A 20,855-nucleotide genomic window follows, 5' to 3' on the forward strand; every position below is an offset into this window, starting at 1 on the left:
CAAGTCCCTACTCATACTTCACAAAGACATCTTTTTCTCATCCACTATTGGTTTGGAGTGAATTTTGTTTTGCCAATCCTCACAAGTAAGGTTGTCGTTCCAGTTTTCTTAAAAAACTCGAATGGCGCTCTCTTAAAACTGGAATGGCGCCCTCACGTAAGTTTTCCGCGCCATGATACAAAGCACTTGAGTGCGCACGGGTGAACGTTGTTTCGCGAATTATGGCACAAAATACAGGTAATTATCACCATTTTTTGTTCTGATAGGCGACTGCACTGTTTGCCTTTTTAATATTAATATGAGGACAGATACAGGCAGTTCCTGGGGCAAATATTTGCTTGATACGAAGATCAATTTCAGCTTGAAAATGGCCGGCCGGAGTCACGGGTGTACACTCAAGCATGGTGTAGGCCTGCAAAGTGTTGACATTGTTAAATAATAGTACAGTAACATGGCGCACTTTGAGTTCTCGCCTGAGCCTATTTTTTTTCTACCTCAGATTCCATTAAAAGTGAAATTTCATCAAAATCCCAATATTCAGTTTCGATATACTTGATTTCGCTCACCCGATGAAATTTTATTTTGGCTAGCTGCAGATTTTCTGAATTTTTTTCTGAAGAAGAGCAAAATGAACTCTTTTAATATGCATCCAAAAATAACCCCAAGAACTGTGGGGTCCATCATCTGCCGCACTTCCTCAAGGGAGTGTAGTGGAAAACAGACGCGACAGTTTTGGGGTACCAAAAAATAAGAAAATAATTTTGGAAAAAACGTTTGGTTCAGTATGTAAACGGAGGCAGTAATACTTTATTACAATTTATCAACTTTAAAGAATTTATTAAATGTTTCCCAAGTAGGAGTCTGCAGTGTACGTGTTAAGGGTGGAAATTCATGTTTAATATGAAAACGTTTAAAAAACTTTCTCATTCTGTGTAAACATTTTGCCAACACTTTACAGAGGCCACTGCTGCCCACCTCAGTGTTTTCATACAATGTATACATACAGCTGTAATTAGAATTCAACAATGCACATGGTCCAACCAGTGTAAACTGTAGATTGATATTGGGCCATTTACAACAAGCAATCTTTGTTATTTTAGAATCCAGTTGTTTCCTCAAAAAGTACATTAGCCTTGGTCAAGGCGTTCGTCCTTCATCACAGCACAGTGCACGGCAGTGCGCACCTGCCTCTTGAAATCAAGGCAAAGAGCAAACAGCTGAACCAGGACGAATGCCTTGGTGCAACCGTCCACGGAAGCTTATGTTTTTCTTTACTTTTGGGCTAGATTGGTAGCCCATTACCTCGTTTGCGAATATGAATACATGTAGATGCATGCATGCGATGAGTGCATAGTGACCAATCGCAACTAAGTATGCATGTACATATGCCTGATGTATCAATGTGAACAGGCATGCATGATGACCTATAAAATTAATGGCGGACCACTGCTGCATGACGAGTTGTCTTGTTGCTTGAATTCCGCTGCAGATAAATTAATGTTGGGTGATTTTCGTGCCGAGCAGCAGCAAGCCTTAATTAGTTTTACTTTCTGCAGGGTCACAACATTTTCGTGAATTTGTCAACAGACTACGGGAATTCTGTTATTTTTCAGGCTGCACCTTTCTGCTCGAAGCTCCTCCGATACCAGATACAAAGTCCGTAGCGCTTGTCATTTGAAAAAAAAATCAATCACAATCAGTAAAGCAAAGCAAAGGCAAACTCGATCTTCGATTACTCTGATCAGCCGACAAAAGAAATAATGTTGACTAGTCATGTACATATATCACCACATGTGCGTTCAGTTAACCTTTCACCTAATGACCGACTTGAATCATGCAGTGACCACATGTACGTAGCAATGAACCAATCAAAAAGTGTATTTAAAACATCGATTCTTGTCATTAGCATAATGAGCAGCGTCCAATACAGCTTCCCACGGACGACGGTTGCACCAAGGTGTTCATCCCGGTTTAGCTGATTTGCATATTTCTAAAACCGCGGGAGGCCGCTCTTCGACTTGATTTCGAGTGGCAGGTGCTCGCTGTGCTGCGACGAATGACAAACGTCTTGACCAAGACTAAACGCACATGAATGCTGAAAGGGAAAGAAACAGTATGGAACAGACATTGTTTACAATTGTGTCAATCAAAACGTCAATTTCTAAAAGGGGTGGTTCTGTTTAAATGTTGGGAAAATCTGTAAACAGATTTGGAACTTTTTTGTTTAAACACGTAAAAGTTCCACCCTTAATGTGTGGTCCAAAGGATGAAGCAAGTGACAAATTACTTACATGTACACTGTACTGTCCTGATACAGGTTGTCCATGTAGATGTAGTGTCTGGTTTATCGTGCACTGTGATTGAAGTTTGAGTAGAGGCGTGATGATTCACCAATGCACCAATGCCACAATGTGGCATAATAAACTGTGCATCTTGATACTTGAAGCCTGGAGCTAATACACTTGAATGTGCACTTTCACTTGAACACTTTCCACCTGTTGATCACTGCAAGTGCAATGTACAACTACTTAAGGGACGTCAATCCTCAGTGCATCCTGATTGTAATTCTCCCATTCAACTGCTGGGGTTGTACCAAACTGAGGTACCTGTAACAGTTGAGGCATAGTTTAGATTTTTTCCAATGAGCATGATCCATGTACACATGCTTAGAATCAGTGATGGGCCTATTTGCAGAAACATTTAATCGATGAAACTGAGAAATGTGCAGAAACAAGTGGAGGTTGGTTATAGGACTCATGCAGCCAGATCATAAAGTGCGTTGATCTTTTCTGAATTTTCAGAAAAATCTTGAAAACTGCACAGGCATCTTTACATACATGTACGTGACCTGTCATGGCAAAATTAACGTAAAATTACACTCCTGTGTTTCCTATTATGACAGTTCAAAGTCAAAAATTGAAGGGGAGGCCAATTCACGGGTTTAGTAATATTTGGAAAGAGAAACCCTTCTATTTAATCCCAAAAGTTTTAGCAGGATCTGACATTTAAAACATGATTTTCTTACCAATTTTCACAATAGCATTATTCCTGCCTGGTAAGAAATGTTGAAACAATGTCAGACACAAAGATGCAAATCTTGCAGAATGTCACATTGCCCGCCGTACTTTTACCCTAAGTGTTATACCACAGGAAAGCTTTGTTTTCTGCTGAATTCAAAAATACCAATATCTCAATTTTTGAAAATTCTGACTTAATTTTAGATGATTTGAAGGTGACAGGTGACATAATGTTTTGTGGCAATGCATGTAGAGCATAATTTCAATAACAAATGGCATTACGCGCGACCCCAGTGGACCATGTGCCCAAAACACGACTCTTCTTTGTACATAGGAAGCAAGCGACACACTGTTCTAACTGTCGGGGTTAATCTGTCCTACCTTTTTATCAAATGAAATTGTTACTGTCAGTTTGCAGATTGTCTTTTTGTGGGCATATGAAACTGAAAACAAAATCAGAACAGACGAGAGCTGCAAACCACCAACACACCAGTAACTGCTAGAAATGTCCCTGATGCTGCATAACATGTACACACGGAATGCATGTGAACAAATAGCGAGCGCTGGTCATGTCACATGCGGTCTAGATCAGTGCTACATACGTCACGGTTTAAGGCTTTTATGTACAAAAATACCTCCATAACTTGAACAATGCCCACACCATTATATCCAATTATTTTGCAGTTTCTGCTTCAAACGGCGTTGAAAGAATCAGAAGTCTTTATAGGGTCCGGACTCATCACTGCCAAGTGATACAGAAGTGCATTTCTTTTCTCTTGGGTACCAGTTGTACATGTACTGTATGCACATTACATAAACCAACGTTTCCCAAAACTGCAATCCTGGCTTTCAAGCTACTAAAACTAACCTGATCAATTTTTTTTTTCAAAATCTAAGCTTTCATATTTGGACTCATACATGTAGGATCGACGAAAGTGATGACAACACCTTTCCTAGTTTTGGATCAGTTTCGGATCGAGACAAAAACTTGTTCACGAATGAAAAGTAACCATGCAAAAAATACATTTTCAGCCAGAACCATTGTAAAAAATTGCTTTTCTAATAAAAATTTCTTAATTTGGAGAAAAAAGATCAAAAATGAGAGTTCCAATGAATGAAAAAGTAGAAATTATGTAAAGTTTGACTCACGAATTTGCGTGGTAATGCCGCACCATCCGAAAGTAGGGGAAAAAGCTTTGTTTGTGGTCAATTAACAAACAACGGAAACTCAAAAAGTCATTTTGATTAAGCAGATATTAGATACAAAAGTTGAAATGACTATTCAATATAAGAAAATATTTAAAATCACACGTAGTGAGTGACCTATTGCGCCGTGAATTTTAGTTGTTTTTTTGGCTCTTGTGAACTAGAAAAAATCAGGAACTAGGAAAATGACTGCTGCACAACGGGCGGTGTGGAAAACAAAAGTAGCCGTCGATCTCTGAACTGAAGTTTCATGTACATGTATGACCGTGGGAGGTTCCACTCAATCGATTTCTAAATATGTAGACTACTTCTTGCTTCCAACTGTCAAACAACAAAGCACATATACACGCGATTCTGCGCATGTGCTGAATAAACTGAACCAAATGACATTGAAGCAGGATAGCCTTCTTACTATGTTGGACATTGTTTCCATGTACACGAACTGCCTGCAAGATGAGGCAATTAGATCGGTTTGCGATGCACTTGAAGAGGTCGATAACAGACTGTATGCTTTACCCAAATCAACAAGAGCACACCCACACTGTCAGAACTTACCATGCATAGGAACATATTTGAATTCAATGGCAGGTTCTTCAGACAGAAAATTGGCGTGGCTATGGGAAGCGAGTGCAGTCCGGAAATATGCGACATAAACCCTGTCCAAATATGAGAAAGAAATCATTCTCCCTCGCAACCCTTCAATTGTGAGCTACACGAGATACAGAGACAATGTCCTTATAATATTCATCGGTAGTGAAGACAAAGTCGGTGAACTTGTTACTGCCCAAAATTTAATTCACGCTACGTTTAAGTTTACATCAGAGCTAGAGATTTTGCACGACCAAGTAACTTTCCTCGATCTCGTCATATACAAAGGCGAACGATTTAGAACAGAAGGGAAACTGGACACTCGGGTAGCTACCAAGAAAACGGATGCATTTCAGTGTCTTGCTCGAGATTCAGCCCACTATAAGTCAGTATTTGGTGGATTAATCAAGGGAGAAGTTACGAGATATAAACACACTCTAAAGATTTTAAGGAGAAGGTTGAGTTCTTCAGGGACAAACACATAAAACGTGGATACTCCCACAAAGACCTGACCCTGCTCCCTCAGCAAGGCGAAACTCACAAGAACTTGAGCAGGCAGACTAAAAAGAAGAAAACGAGACTCCACTTGTCTTTGTCTTGCCCTACTATCCGCAAGTGCGACACTCATCTTTAAAACAGGCCCTTCTCAAAAACTGGGAATTAATCAACCGTAATGAATATCTTAGTGCGCTCTTCCTAACCAAACCCCTTATTGCCTATAAAAGACACACAAATATAAAGGATGACCTAGAACGGTCGAGGATTTATCGCTCTCCACTATCCAAACAAAAACAAGAAGAAAAAGAATTAGATGTGGAGAACATTCAAATCCCAATGTGAATTCCTTGAGGAACAAAATTAAGAAATGTGGGCTAGGCATGGAATTCCACACCAGAGAAACCCAAACTGGAATCCGCATACTCCCATCATGCACTGGCTTGAGGGACAAGGACACAGACAAGGACCCTTTGCCATCATTAGTCATAAAGAAATACATGAATAAAAGAGCCAGAAAAGGTGACTGATGAAGAGCGAAGAAAGGGACAGAAAATATGCTCTGCTTCCCCCCACACAGACAAAAAAACAAGTGGGACGGGACGGCATATTACCACCGGTGTACATTAAATTAAATCATTTAGTGAATAAAAAACAAGAACCACAATATACACTGACGAGCCCTTGCGTCGCCTTGCTCCGGACACGGAGATTTAAAACTCCCGCTCTCTGGGAGACACCAGCCTAATGGGCCCGTGGGCGAGTTACGTGTTGACAAGCGTTACCCATCCCACCTTCCTGATCTTGCATGGGACCAGTGACGACTTCCTAGTTAAGTATTGTACCCTGAAAATGAAGTGAACTTCACACATTCTTTCTAGGAAGCTCCGATCTGTGTAAACACTGGCATCTATGCCAGTGTATCAAAAGCGGCATTAACCTAACAATCTCTCCATGCTGGTCGCTAAAAAGTACTCATAAACATCAGCAAACAGACTGTTCATCCATGACGCTGTATAAAATCAAACAGTAAGAAAAGAGTGTGAGTTAACCATGCGTTCCATTAATTGGGACAGAGTGGAGATGAGAGTTATAGGAGGATAAGATGGAGGGTTGGTGGCATCTTTCCCTGGTTTGAGAAGAGGAACGAGGATTGTATCTTTCCACTGTTTTGGACATTGAGAAGCATGCCAAATTCTCTGATTTCCAAGGGAAAATGTTTAATGACCATGTTGTAAATATTGTTTTTACCGGGTGTCGTGCATTTGAAAGCATCAAAAGCATGGTTCAGTTAGTCGATGTGAAACGGATCATTAATGACACAGTCATTGTCATCAATTGAATTCAGATTGTGTTCAGCCTCTCGTTTCGTATTAATAAAAGAGGGTTGTAGTTATTAGTGCTACTTAATAGGCAAAGTTGTCCGCAAGTGCCTCAGCTTAATCCACGTCAGTAATAGTATCATTGCTATTGTATTGAAGGACCGGGATACTACGCTTTTAATGGATAAGGTTGATCCGTTTAATTTTGTTCCGCATAACTTTAGTGTTAGTTTTAGTATTCAGATTGTTGCAGAGCTTTTCCCAGTCCATTGTTTTAGCAGCTTTAATGATTTTCTTGGCTATGGGTCAAACTTTTTTATAGTTTATTAAGTCAGACAGAAGTTTGGTATTTCTGAATTTTTTCAAAGGCACCTTTTTGTTTTCAATAACTTGCTGATGTTCATCATTCCACCTGGATGAGGGGTGTTTATTAGTGTGATTTGGGTTAGTTTTAGGTATGGAAAGAGTCATTACTTGATCAAGTTCTGGAATGAATTTGTCATGTGTCATCAATATTAGTAGTGTTACAGTGTATCTGGTGTAGTTACGAGGTGGTTGCATTCTTCCTCAAATTGACTCCAATCAGTTTTCCGTAGGGACCATCTAGGTGCTGATTTATAAGCTGTTTTATAAATACAGTGGTGTGTATTTATGGTCATTGGGAAGTGGTCACTTGCTCATGTGTCGTTTAGCACCGCCCAGAGACTTTTGGAGGCTATACAAGGGGAAGCCCGAGTGATATCAGTGCAAGAGACAGGGCTATGAGAGGAACTCCAGTGCCTTCACCAGTGTTAAGACAAACCAGATTGCTGTTGGAAATGATATCATCACTAATTTTTCCATTATGGTCAAGTTTAGAGCTGCCCCACTGTGGGTTATGGCCATTGAACTCACCACAAGTTGTGCATGGCTTATTTGAATTTTCAATGATCTGGTGAAGTCAATGAAGATCTAGTTGAGAGCATGGGTTATACAGTGTACGGGGGGTTGTATTCTGATTTTGTTATTGCAGTCGTCATAGATTTCGCCCATTTGGAATTCTACTGGGGTGCTTGAACCTGTTTTGTAAACATGTATTTAAACGCAATACCACACTTTATCAAAAGAGCACATCCACCACCACTTTTCTTGTTAGTGTTGTTTCTATCATGTCGGTAGATGTCATAACAAGGTAATCTAAAATTCTTGTCTTCATTTTATCGTGTTTCTTGGATGCCAATGATATCTGTTTTTGTGGACCAAGAATGAATGGCTTCTTGAAGTTCCTTTTGATGGGCTATGAAGGATTGTGCATTCCATTGTAAAATAAATACATAAGTCTGTCATAAGAAGATGAATATTCATATTGATTTATTCGGATCTCTTTGGGGATTGGTTTGCACTTTGCTGGGTGGTGGTAGTTTGTGTTCCCGTGTTCATTGGGTGCGATTTCAGCGTATCCCTTTTGCTTGCACTGGTTGGTGACTGCGATGTAGTTCTTTGTCTTCCATGTTTTTCTGTATGCTTTCCAGATTCCTCGGGTCCAGGGCGGAGGTGATCAATTAAAGATTTAGTTTCAGCTGCTCTTTCATCTTTGCCTTTGATAGTGTCCCAGATTGGCATCACTCCAGTGAGTAGCTCTAAGATGTTAAGCTCACTGCAGAGGCATTGATGTGGGAGGTCCGTTTGTGTGAATGTCATTTGTTCAGTTTGGGTAGTGGCATCTTTTCGTTGTTTGGCAGGTGGTGTGGTTTGGGATAGATTAGAATTATTGATCTCTTCTCGGGAGTCCCTCTTGGTTGCTTTGCAGGTGTCGATGGTTGAGTAGCTACATTGGGACTTATTGAGATGTCTGTCTTGATGGCTCTTGCTGTGTCAGCATATGATATGTTACAGGAAACTCTGATATTTTGGATTCGCTTTTCCTGTTTGATAGTGTTACATCCCTCGTAAGCTGATAAGTGTTGTTCCCCACATCTGCAGCAATCTCTACCTGGTCTTTTTGTTGGCATTGCTCATACAATGAGATCCTCCATACATGTATCTTACACATCCGGAAGTTTTCATCGTCCAGTTGGAAAGTGTCAGGAAGGGTGGGTGTTTTGAAAGTTAGGCAGACAGAGAGGCTTTTCTCTACTTGGCCGTCTTTTCTACCCATCAGGCGTTTAACTTCCAAGACTCCATTTTTCTTGCAGGCCTCCAGAATCTCTTTTTCATCAATACCGGTTGGTATTCCAGTGACAACTCTCTTACTTTGTGTTTCTGATTTTGTGTATTCAGTGGTTATATGGCCCATTGATCTAATTGACATGGTTTTTAGTTTCTTGCCTGTGCTGAAGTATGGCATCTGAATGTAATGCCCCTTGGTTATTCTTGGAGACACTTTTTACGAAATTGCCGCCGAGACTATTCAGAGCTTTGCCTATTTTGATCAGGGTTAACCTTAGCTAGTTTGACATCTGGAGAGTTGATGATGGCTAGAGTTGGTTGACGTTTAGTATCTTGGCTCTGGGTGAACCAACGTTTAGGTCGGGAGTTTTGACGGGGATCGCTGTCTGAGTCTGTGTAGACATCACTGTATGATACGTGTTTTGGTCGTTTACAGCTTTCAGCATGTTTAGTTTGAGGTTGAGATTCATCTTCAGCCTGACTGATTAATCTGTCTAGTGTTGATCTGTGTTGGTTCTCATTATGGAAAGGGTTGGATTGGGAGTATTGATTAGATTGTGCTGGTTGGTTCCAAGAGGAGTCTGATTCCGTTTCGTCTTCCATAAGGCATCTAGGCCTAAAAAAGGACAATATATTTAAGACCTCCTGGTCAAGAGATATTGCTTACTGATGAAACGAAGTTGGCAAAAGTCATGCAAAAAAACGCAGAGTAAAGGCCAGAACAGTCACTGGGTGAAGAAGATTCAAAATTGTTCGCGCGCTCTCGAGCATCCAGTGTAACACGTCTGATCGCGGCAAGACTCATTTCATTTTTCATTTCATTTATTTAATATATATGTTTATTGAAATACTTTGAAATTCGTTGTGGTTTTGGGAGCGTTAAAAACTTGATAATCAAAATATATGTACAAAACAATAATAAACGACACTACAAAAATTCGCTCTAGAATTACAACAAATAATTTCAGACAGCATATCAGGTAAAATAACAATGGATTATTAGATAAAATGGGATTAAGATAACAATAAAATCTGATGGGTCACTGATTAGGACTTCGATTGCACCTGTACATGTACTTTCAATATTAAAGTGAACTGCACTTGGATAAAAACTGTTCAAAGTTCGAGTCGAATCTGTGTGAATTGATGTGTAACGTTTATCTGATCTCATCCGCTGAAATAAGTCATTCGCAGGATGGAATCCATCTGAGACAATTGACATGCGCTTCTTTAAGACCCGTGCCTCATAAAGTACTCAGCGAGCTCTCGCGGCTGTATGTAAAATATTTATATGTAAAATGCTTGAGCATTGTAATTGTGTGCGCTGGTTTTCATTGTGTTTTTATTTTGTATGCCTACAGATTTCATAATCCTGGACTGCCCTGCCACAATCCACTTGGTGCCACCTCTGACAGGAGAGATTTCATGATCTTGGACTGCCCTGCCACAATCCACTTGGTGCCACCTCTGACAGGAGAGATTTCATGATCTTGGACTGCCCTGCCACAATCCACTTGGTGCCACCTCTGACAGGAGAGAGTTCATGATCCTGGACTGCCCTGCCACAATCCACTTGGTGCCACCTCTGACAGGAGAGATTTCATGATCCTGGACTGCCCTGTCACAGTCTACTTGTTGGTGCCACTACTGACAGGAGAGAGTTCTTTGTTGCAGTTGTGATGAAACAAGAACATGTACACTGTACAGCTTCAGTGACATTGTCAACTGTGCTTGACATTGGCTAGAGGGAGGTTCTATACTGTCACAGCAAATGGAGATGTCCACATTGCAACAACACAGGCTGGCTGAGACTTATAGCTGACAGCGCCTGCAGTATCAAGCACTCAAGAAACTCGTATTTACTGTGCCTAGTACGGTGAGGAGTTACCATCATCGCTGGCTCAAAACTGCCACATGTGAACATGGACCTGTAAGATATGGAAGAGCTGATCAACGTCAGATGGATACTGAGCAATGCGACTGCCTGTCTGTCACCGGTATATGGCTGGCATAACTAGTGGCAGGACATCACTGGTATCCACCACATCATCAGCTGTGGATCAAGCCTACATGTAGCAATCTCCCCTCAAGTCCGCATCCACCCTGCAGGATACCAGTCATCCAGCTACATGTACATATGTCAGCATAGCAAGTCACAGGATGCACATATGTGTACATGTTACTGCTAGCCACATCAGTTTGGAATGGTCGATGGATGCCCTGATTCAAACTTGACCCTGAGCCACGATTTCCAGTCACAGGGCATATGTGTAAATGTTCTGGTACATGTACATGTGTGTACCATGGATATTGACATCACTGCAATTGTCTTCAAGTGTGCATCAACTAGTGGATCCCTGATCTTCAGCATGGCACTGATTACAAGGATTGGTCTTAATTATCTGCGTTCAGGAGTCATGGAACGTCACTGCTGTATCCCACATGAAAGTCTGTCTACACGAGCAACGGATTATCCCACTACTGAAATGACTTGAGTTTTGCAATCCATGATTTGTGGAGAAGTACTAATAGTACATGTACATACATGGTGACATATGTACATGTACATCACCGGAAACGTGTAAATGTTCATCAGCGGGTTACACCTGACCACCTTGAGCCATCTGGCAATCATGGCATGAGACTTCCCATATAGAATTGCTGAACGACTGCAGTACATGTATGTACATGTCCACTACTGTCAGCCCATCCACACCTGACTCATGTTGGAATCCATCCAGTCACCTGCTGTCACCAATATTTGTCTAGTTCGGTCTCGTGGGAGCCTGCTTGCCTCTTGGAGCTGTGTGTGAATTGTACCTGTGACTGTTGAGGGATGCACTGTGCCCCTCTGGTCTCGTGGGAGCCTGCTTGCCTCTTGGAGCTGTGTGTGAATTGTACCTGTGACTGTTGAGGGATGCACTGTGCCCCTCTGGTCTCGTGGGAGCCTGCTTGCCTCTTGGAGCTGTGTGTGAATTGTACCTGTGACTGTTGAGGGATGCACTGTGCCCCTCCCCCTTGCAGATTTACCATGAACTCCTATGACATTCACTGAACATGTTGTAGATTTCCCGGGGATGAAACATCCTAGTGGTCTTGAGCTAGAAGAGATTGTTCAGTGTTACGATAACAACAATACAGGAACAATGAACGATGCGTCCTGATGGACATTCAAATGAACTCTGAACTGTTTGATGAAATATGGAAAACGGCAAGACAGAACCAGGCCTCACAGAATAATGTCTGTCAGACTTGGATGCAAACAGGAATTGCAGTAAAGAAAGTTTTTAAAAGTTCTTGATGACACGAAAAGTCAAAAACCTGCTTTTTGGGATGAGCAAAATCGAAACCGGTGACATGGATTTCTGAAGTAATCCATGCACTTTACCTCAGTCCTCCTGTTCAACATTTTCAAAATAGTTAGATGTAAACTTTAAAACAGGACTTCCAAAGATTCTTTAAAACTGGAAATTGAAAAATCCAAGAGTATTTCTGTGAGGACTGGTGATGTTAATGCCAGCAGGATAAAGATTGTTGAGCAATGCCTGTTGCGTGCTGGGTACTGGATTGGATATGCATGCGCTTCGTAAGCAAAAAGCACCTTCCATATGCACATCACTGAAAAAACAAAAAAGCTCACTTAATTTTGGTCCTATATATCCAAATCAAAGTCCAATTTTGTAGTTTGTTTCACAACCTGCTCAGTTCCATCAGTGAAGTGAAGTATTTCAAACTCAAACACTCCAAAATGTCTGGTCTTTTCACTCGACCTACATGTAGTGAAAGACGCGATACAGTGTATTGCTAAAATGTCTTGTGGACACTGCAGTCATTGAAAGATGACAAAGTTAAGCTACTACAATACACAATTGACCAGTCTAGTACCCAGCCTTCTTGGTATAATCAGTACTGGCATATTATTTTAAAGTAATTCCAGGGATGCTAGATCTTTCCATGTCTGGTGCATTCGGCTTTTCTCTCAAATGTTTACTAATGAAAAACCAATCATCACTTCTTGGCCCAGCAACCAATGTCTCTGCAAAGTTTGTAAGTCATTATCAATTTATTCAGATAATTTGTCGTCATGGCAACTATGTGGTATGCTGAGTAAATTAGAAGACAAGAAATTCTCAGGAATAACTTTGGACAGCATCAATTTGGTAGACTTCAGCAACTTTGAGTCTACAGTATCACTTGTACAGCCATACCTACTGTATTTGACATCTGGAGCTCAGAATCACATGTAATTGATCAATTTGGCAAAGTCAGGAAATCTACATTATCACTTGTACAGCCATAGATAGAATCTGAATCTCTGTGATCCGTTACACCAAGTTGCACAGCATATCCACTTTATCACTTTTCTTATTTGGAACTTTAAGGTGTTTCAATTGAACTGTTTTTGTTAATATATTTACGCCAGTACTGATTATACATCTTGAAGCCCATTTTAACATCAATTTATCAATTGTCCTTAACCAACAGGCACTCTCAAAATCTCTCGAAGCACCCTAGCGCATACAAGTCCCCCCTGGTGTGGGCTGCGTGTTCCCCGTCCACAGGCGCCGACAGGTTCCGGTGAGTTGCCCTGCTGCATAACTTGTGATCGGTTTGTTCAAGATGTGTTACAACTCTCAGATCATTAAATGCTGGGGTTGGCAGCAACATGGTAAGGATCCTGTTAACTTTGACAATCAGTTTATCTTTCTACGAAGCAGATGTGTGTATTCCACACTCCAAGCATTGTGAATAAGGAACACTTCTTGCACTTACTGTGAAATTGCTTGCTTGGTATTTCAGAGGTTCCTGTACGTTGTGGTTTTTGATCTAACTGAATGGAGCATTTACGAGTGGTTACTTTTTGTTGGTTCTCTCGGATGCTTTGAATGTTTGCGGATTTTAGGTAGTTTTCTTGGTCCCATTTGTGATTAACTTCCATTGTGTTAACTCTGAAACTTCCATGCCATTTGTTGTGTCACCATGCAGTGTTCGTTCTGACAAAAGAAGTTCACCTCTTTAGACTGCCATTTAAAACTTTATAAAAGTGATAAGCTGCATCTCAATATTGTTCGTGAAGTACTTTGGAAAACTTGTGAAAGGAAAACAGAATTCCTCTGCCTTGTAAAAATTCTGAACAACTGAAAGAAGTTGTAGTCTATATTCCAAAAATTCCATCAAGTTCAACTAAAAGAGCTTTTCGCTAGTGCACTAACAATGTCTTTAAATAATTCAAAAGTGAGCTGATTCCTGAAGTACTAGAAAGATGAAATTCAGATCATCTTTATAAACTGCAAATACCTTCACTGAAGAAAATGAGCCTAACAACCCTTTCATGAGCTCAGTCTTGGCACTGTAAAATTTGGAGAAAATTCACATGTGATCTATTCAGCGATTCATTCCATTAAATACATGTAGCTACATGAAATATCTGCAGGAGCCCATTTACACAGCGAGAGACAGAACAGGCATCAAGCAGCTGGGGAAAGCACAGGAGCCAAACTCTCAAAATTGCCCTTGAAAAGTCCTGGTGTGCCAGAGAGGAAGAAGCATGTTGCTGGATTGCTTGATGGATGATGTACCCAGGCCATTCACTCTGATGATGGGAGGGGGGGTGCACATTTGTTGCCCAATTTTTGTTGACTTTGGATTTTCAAAAAGCAGGAATTTTGGAGAATACTCAAAATTTAAATGTCCTTCAAATCCTTTTATCCTGCCACATCGTGGCCTATGGACAAAGTGAGGCATGTCGTATGATCAAACACAAAAACAATACATGTACGTTATTTCTGCTTGTAACTAATTCAAAATGACCATGTGAAAGTGAAATTGGAACCTTAACCCTAATCATGGTGAACCCAACACAGTTACGCAGTATTTCAATGGTCCCTAGGGGGTTAGGGTTAATGCCGTGTGTCTATGGCAAAGTTTATCTAAAGACAGTGATTTCTAACTGTTCAATTCACTGTTCCCTTCAGTGCACATTTTTAAAATCCCCCATATTTGTGCGTACAATAACTTTATGCCTCACTAGCAGACTAAAAGATCTACACACTTTGCACAGATCCCATTAAAAATGCCCTTGAGAAATCAGGGGAAAATGGAAGCAGAAAAAAATCAGGCAACAAGAAAGGGACAAATGCATTTCCCTTCTCCCACAATGAGGAGTGAATGGCACTGGGGATGAAGTGGCAATCTACCTGTTGGTATCCTTCACAGAAACTGTGGCATCGGGCATGGGGGGCCAGTCCTGGCTACAAGGTCCATGGTAAGTTTAATTGAAGTTTGTAGAATTAATTCATGCACTGTGTAGACATCCTCATGTGTTGCTTGATAAACCCAAGGTACATCTCATGGCTAGGAGTGGTACACTGGCTGCATAGACAAACACAGTATTGCACAGATAGTCTTCAGTCTACGGCAATACCAGCACACTTGATCAAGGCATTGACAAGGTATGAAAACCAGTGCCGAATAATTGGCAGGAATTGGTGACCTTATATAGCCACTTTTGCCTCCGTGCGAACATTCAAAACATGTCAACAGAAATGTGGCAGCTATATGTACATGTGTATAATGTACATGAATAATTACAGCATTCATTTGGTCAAGTTCAGCTACCCAGTCCACATATAGTTTATGAAGCGGCTATACCCAGGTTGAGCCCACAAGCTGCTCTCATTTTGAAAGACACCTAGAGGCATTACAGTCCAACTCTTGCAAGCGCTACCATCATCAGCAATGTCTGAAGCCTTTTTTTCTGGTAGCCAGAGGCACGCAAGCCTCTTGTCAGAGACTGGGATTTTGAGACTTCCATTATTGGCTGGCGAAGTAGAATTACCGCTGTCTTGACTCTCAAAGTTGTCATTTTATGGATGGAGCGCCTGCTTCGTGGTCTTGTTCCAAATGGATTCTCAGAATCCAGACCTTTCAAGTCGTGCTCTTTCATAACAAGAGCAAAAATTGACGGAAGCAGCACAGGAAGAGCAGGCCTGGGTGCACCGTGCTGAAACCATGGAGGAAGGAAAAGACATTTTGAAATGTAAAGTGCAGAATCCAAAGTTTTATTATCCGTTGTTTTAATGATCGAAACCACTATTGAGAACCGCAGCTCTCTGTCAACTCCATCCTGTTGGACAGCCACTCTTGTATTCTCTTGCAACTCTGTCACTATGCCAGTGTAATTCTAAGCTGTAAAAGTGAATACACAGACACGGCCTAGTCAATGCCTTGATCAAGTTAAGTGCTCCCCAGTTAAGTTCTATATTAAAGTGAGCATACATTTTGCTTAAATTAACAATGCTACTCTCCCTCAACTTGCTTTGAAGTTTCTCAACATTTCTCCGTGTTCCAAGTAGTTGAATGAATCCAAAACAGAAGGAAAAACAACCTTCAACCATGTCTTTGCTCAGTTAGTGCAAGTTCCTTCTCAATTTAATAGTCCTCCGTCAGTCACCAAGGATAGCCTAAATACATTCCTGTTGCTGCTGTTACATTGCCCTGTGGTTCTTGAAGCAGTAGATCCTCTTGTGCCCTGGTGCAGTGGGAAGATCTGAACCTGTTATGGGGCATAATCTTCCACCCACAACAGGGTGAAAACTGAGAAGTCTTATGTCCTATAAAAACTAAAGAAGACTTACTCGAATCTCGCACTGTCTGCAAAGTAGAAAGTATTTTTTCATCTGACACCACCAAAAGGTGTTCCAGTGTTTTGTTATCAGAAGAGATTATACACAGAAGCAGTCCAGATGACATGTTAACTAATACCCAGAGCCAAAATACATACGTATAAGTTCCGACAGCACAGGCGTATAAAAATTCTGTCTGCATTTGAAATCCAAAAACGTTTTGAGAGTTACTGACAGATTTATAGATGGTCCGTCAGTCATGCATGCACTTCAGTGTAATTTTGTCAATCCCAAAATATTTATAAGCCATGACATCACTCCGCCCCTTTGATATCACCATCCTAATAGCAACAATTTGGAATAACGCTGAAGAACTACATGTATGGGGATGGTGGAATGCTAGAATGATAATATAAAGCATGCTACTTGGTATTGCCTTGGACTGAAGACTATCACGCTCCATGCATCAAATCAAACACCTGGCATATCAGATGTCCAAACACCTAATCATCCGCTGTTGGGTACGGAAGACTATTTATAATTAATAGGATTTCAATGACTTGGTAATCTTGAGGTTAGGATATAAATCGAGGTGTACAATATACACGTGCATTACTTCATAACTTTGCGAATTAGTTTAGTTTATTATTAGGCAAGAAATACCTAGATTCTTTCCCGCTATTCAACGAAGGTCAGCATATTTAATTTGGACACGTCCAGTGTGTCCTAATCCAACTAGCAGTTGTCATTATTTACACCTTGCGTATATACATGTAAAACAAAATTGCAAGCATCTTAATAAATCACCAGGGAGTGAATGCAGAATAGAAAAATTTACGAACACTTGTAATTTGCAAAGTGCACAGATTTATTCTGCGGGGGGGGGTTGTCTCACCAAATAATTTGTCAACATGTTTAAAGGACAACTTAAAAAAAAGAATTTGCAAATTTTCTAGCTTTAAAAGTTAACCTTACAAACGATAGAAACACGTAGCTTGGCAGACTGGAAATCTGTGTATGGTATGTTTAGCAATCAAAATAACTGCAAATTTAAGTTGCACATGAGTTGTTGCCATCCTGGCGCTAGTCTGGCCTCCAATGAAAAAATGTCTTGAACATAGAAGGCTTTGTGCAATGTAGGCACTTTGTACAAAGTAGGGTACATTTAGTTCATTACCAGGAAAAAATGCTACCAACTGTTGTAAGAATGAAGGAATCAGTTTTGCAGGAGACACGAGTGAAAACACCGTCTTCATTTTGAACAACTCTTTAGATAGAAAATATTAGGTCACATAACATATGGCATTACTCTCTGTGCAGTAGTTCTAGGAATGTATTACGTTGTGTTCGTTCACACAGGATTTTTGTCTTGAATTTTAATGGCTGAAATACGTATGTTTCGAGAAGAGTAAACATCAATATCATTGCGATAAGAAATTGTACCACAAATCAATGTGGTCTTGATGAGCTTCACAAATTTTATAAATTAATTAGGGCATGTTTCTGACTTTTGAGTTTTCTGGTTTAGCTTGGATCTTCCTTTTTCTACAGAGGATGTTTGGGTGTTTTCAGGATTTATAAATTTTCCATGGAATGAAAGGCGATTTACGGTAGATATTTGTCAAATTAAATAACTTAAGCAGGCTCTGGGAAAATCCGCAGTTGCTGATGCTTGATAACACAGATAGACTTGGTTGTCAAAAAGAAAACAAAACTAGCAGTTGGTGAATTTAGCATCTGAGTATTCGATTCTGCACATGGTCCTTGTTAATACAAATCACTTGCATTTGGGTATGCAAAAAAAGAAGAACCACATGTGTGCATTTCTCAGTAAACTACCGTTGAGACAGTGAAACTTCAAAAGGTATAATTACGACAACAAGTACATGTATTTGCCTGGAATTCAGTTTCCAACCCTAGGGTCTGTACCTCTTGCATACGTCGCCACTTTCTTTGTACCTGTACCGTCTTTATTACTTGAAAGTGGGTTTCCACAAATCCAGTTGGGAGCTTTGAGAATACAGTCATTGCTATCGACTCGCGTAGTCTCAGTTGTTTCATGCCAAGGAAACTAAAAATAAACACCATCCAGGCTGAAGAGCCGAATTTGAAAGGGCTCAGAACAGACTGATGACTCACTTTAAAAAGAACCACCATTTGTATATGGCATTACTTTGGGCACAAAAACTTGACTCTACATGCAGAAAAGGCATGGATTACATTTTATAAAATGGTCCAATGCCAAAAATGTGGACTCTTGAGAGTTGTAATATCGGTGCAGTTCTGTCACCAAATGTTCGGTCTTTGTGCTCAGACAAAGTTACGTGCACTTGTTCATTTGGAAACTAAATTGAGATTGAATGAGTGAGTTTAAGGCTTGTTCATACATGGTCATGTGCACGCTTGACAGTTTCAATGAAACAGCCATTTCTTGACTTACTGAGGCGGCAGTTGTGGATTTTTCTGGACCCTGTTTAGGTTAGCATGTGAGCATGTGCAATATCTGTGATTAGGTAGACCAGTGTACACCAAACTGCCATGAGATTGTAAGGGTTTATGAGAGCAATACATGAGGATGTAATTGTAAAGTGCATGAATTGATGAAAACTTCAATTAAATTTAGCATGGAGTACAGGACAGGCTAACCCCGTGTCATCAGATGCCATAGTTTCTACAGATACCAACAGGCAGATTGCTACATCATCGTCCATCAAGGCTCAGAGGAACATGGATATTCAAGAGGGCACATTGGGACTTCAACTGAAAAAAGTTGGGCAAGGGAAAAACAACTTTTGATTGCTCTGCAATCTGACAAAAAAACCCGTAAAACTGGAACATTCCCAACAAAAACTGGGACATGTTTAGAATAAAAACCACTTCCATTGAGTAGAGAAGAGTTTGGCTACCGAGTAAAGAAAAAAACTCTGCCCATTTGTTTGGAAGTTTGAAAAAATGCTTGTGTCACACATAAGATCACCAAATGATTAAACGTTGGCTGCTGCGGCAACCTGATAACCATTTAGCAGTATTTTTGAACATCAAAAAGGGCTCAGGTCAGTGCAAAAAGAAACAACTACAAGTGCAAACTCAGATGAAAAAATAGAATCGTTATTTAACAAGGCTTATTTCCTTGTGCAGTTTTGGAAAATTCAGAAATCTTGACAACCTGATGAAGATGCTCTACAAAAACCCCGAAAACTAAATGCCTTGCTTGAGACAATGAAAAGGATTTTGTAATGGCTCAATTTTGTGCGCCTTTTGACTAGTCGGTGAATTGTTTTCAAATCAGAACTTCTCAAATTTATATACTTCAGACATCAAAAAGGCAGTGCTTTATATGAACAGCAGTGTATGAAATAAAAAATTACTTCCCAACCAAAGTTTTTTGGCTTTTGAGAAGTACTAATTTTTTTCCCTTTATAGGTCTTTATATCTGATACATTTTATCACTGTCTACCCCCCAAAAACATTCTTGAAAAACTCGCAACAAATTTTTGCCGTCATTTGGCCTTGAAACTGCGGCTTGTAAAAATGATCAGCAGCAGATGAGGTCACACATTTCATTTTGAAAAGTAATTTAGTTACCGAGACAGAGAAAACTCTGGAAAGTTATGAAACATGTAGGTGAAACAAATGGCTTGGTTTCAGGAGTTTAACTTGAGAAGTTTGTCACAAGTTCAGGACCATCATTACTGCCGTAAAGTCTAGCAGATATTCAAAACATTTGGGAAAACCAGCAGAACGTAGCCATGTTGTAAATGTTTTATTTCATTTAGATCAAATTCTGCAATGCAACTGGGAACATTCTGAAAATACCCAAGTGATGCAGTTGCACATAGGTGTGAGATTGTACCATTATTTGCAATCGTTTTGGAGTTGTAGAAATACATATACATCTACTACGTAGAAAGTAAACTAGTTGTTGGAGTTAATGCGATCCTTGTTATGTTGCAGTCAACTTAGGCATTTTTGATCAGGAGAGTTCGTATACATCAAGAACAACTGATTGCGAGTTAATGCAGTGGGCAACTCACTGGACCTGTTGGCGTCTGTGGGCGGGGAACACGTGGCCCACACCAGGGGGGACTTGTATGCGCTAGGGTGCTTTTTTTTGGTCGCTCTTTTCAAGTTCAATGTCAAGTTCAAGACCAAGTTCAAAGTCAAGTTCAAGTTCAAATAAAAAATTTTGATTTCAAAATAGATTGAGGGCGCCCTTTCATCCAAGAGTCCTTCAACTACTGGCATTTGAAATAATTTGCACACTGCACCAAAAAACCAAGTGCATTGAGGGCGCTCTTCCACTTTACATGATTACTTTCAACATGCACACTCCACCTAGCTTGAGGGCGCTCTCATCAACAGCAGTTCAGTACATGCGCAGAAAAAACTGTAACATGAGATTGAGGGCGCCCTTTCACCCAACAGTCCTTCAACTGGCATTTGAACTAACTTGC

The 20,855-nt window shown here is 40.4% G+C and overlaps 1 long non-coding RNA gene across 1 annotated transcript; it reads left to right on the plus strand.

The window, feature by feature from the left end:
• The first annotated feature begins 150 nt into the window (after positions 1–150).
• Positions 151–20,599, plus strand: LOC147800009 (uncharacterized). Its single transcript, XR_015424444.1, has 2 exons — positions 151–237; positions 10,138–20,599. It is a non-coding gene; the product is annotated as an uncharacterized LOC147800009 (long non-coding RNA).
• Positions 20,600–20,855: the final 256 nt, after the last annotated feature.

The sequence above is a fragment of the Acanthaster planci genome, linkage group LG02 (genome assembly GCF_054643075.1).
Source record: "Acanthaster planci isolate LZ-2023a linkage group LG02, COTS_SCS, whole genome shotgun sequence".
Taxonomy (NCBI): Eukaryota; Metazoa; Echinodermata; class Asteroidea; order Valvatida; family Acanthasteridae; genus Acanthaster; species Acanthaster planci.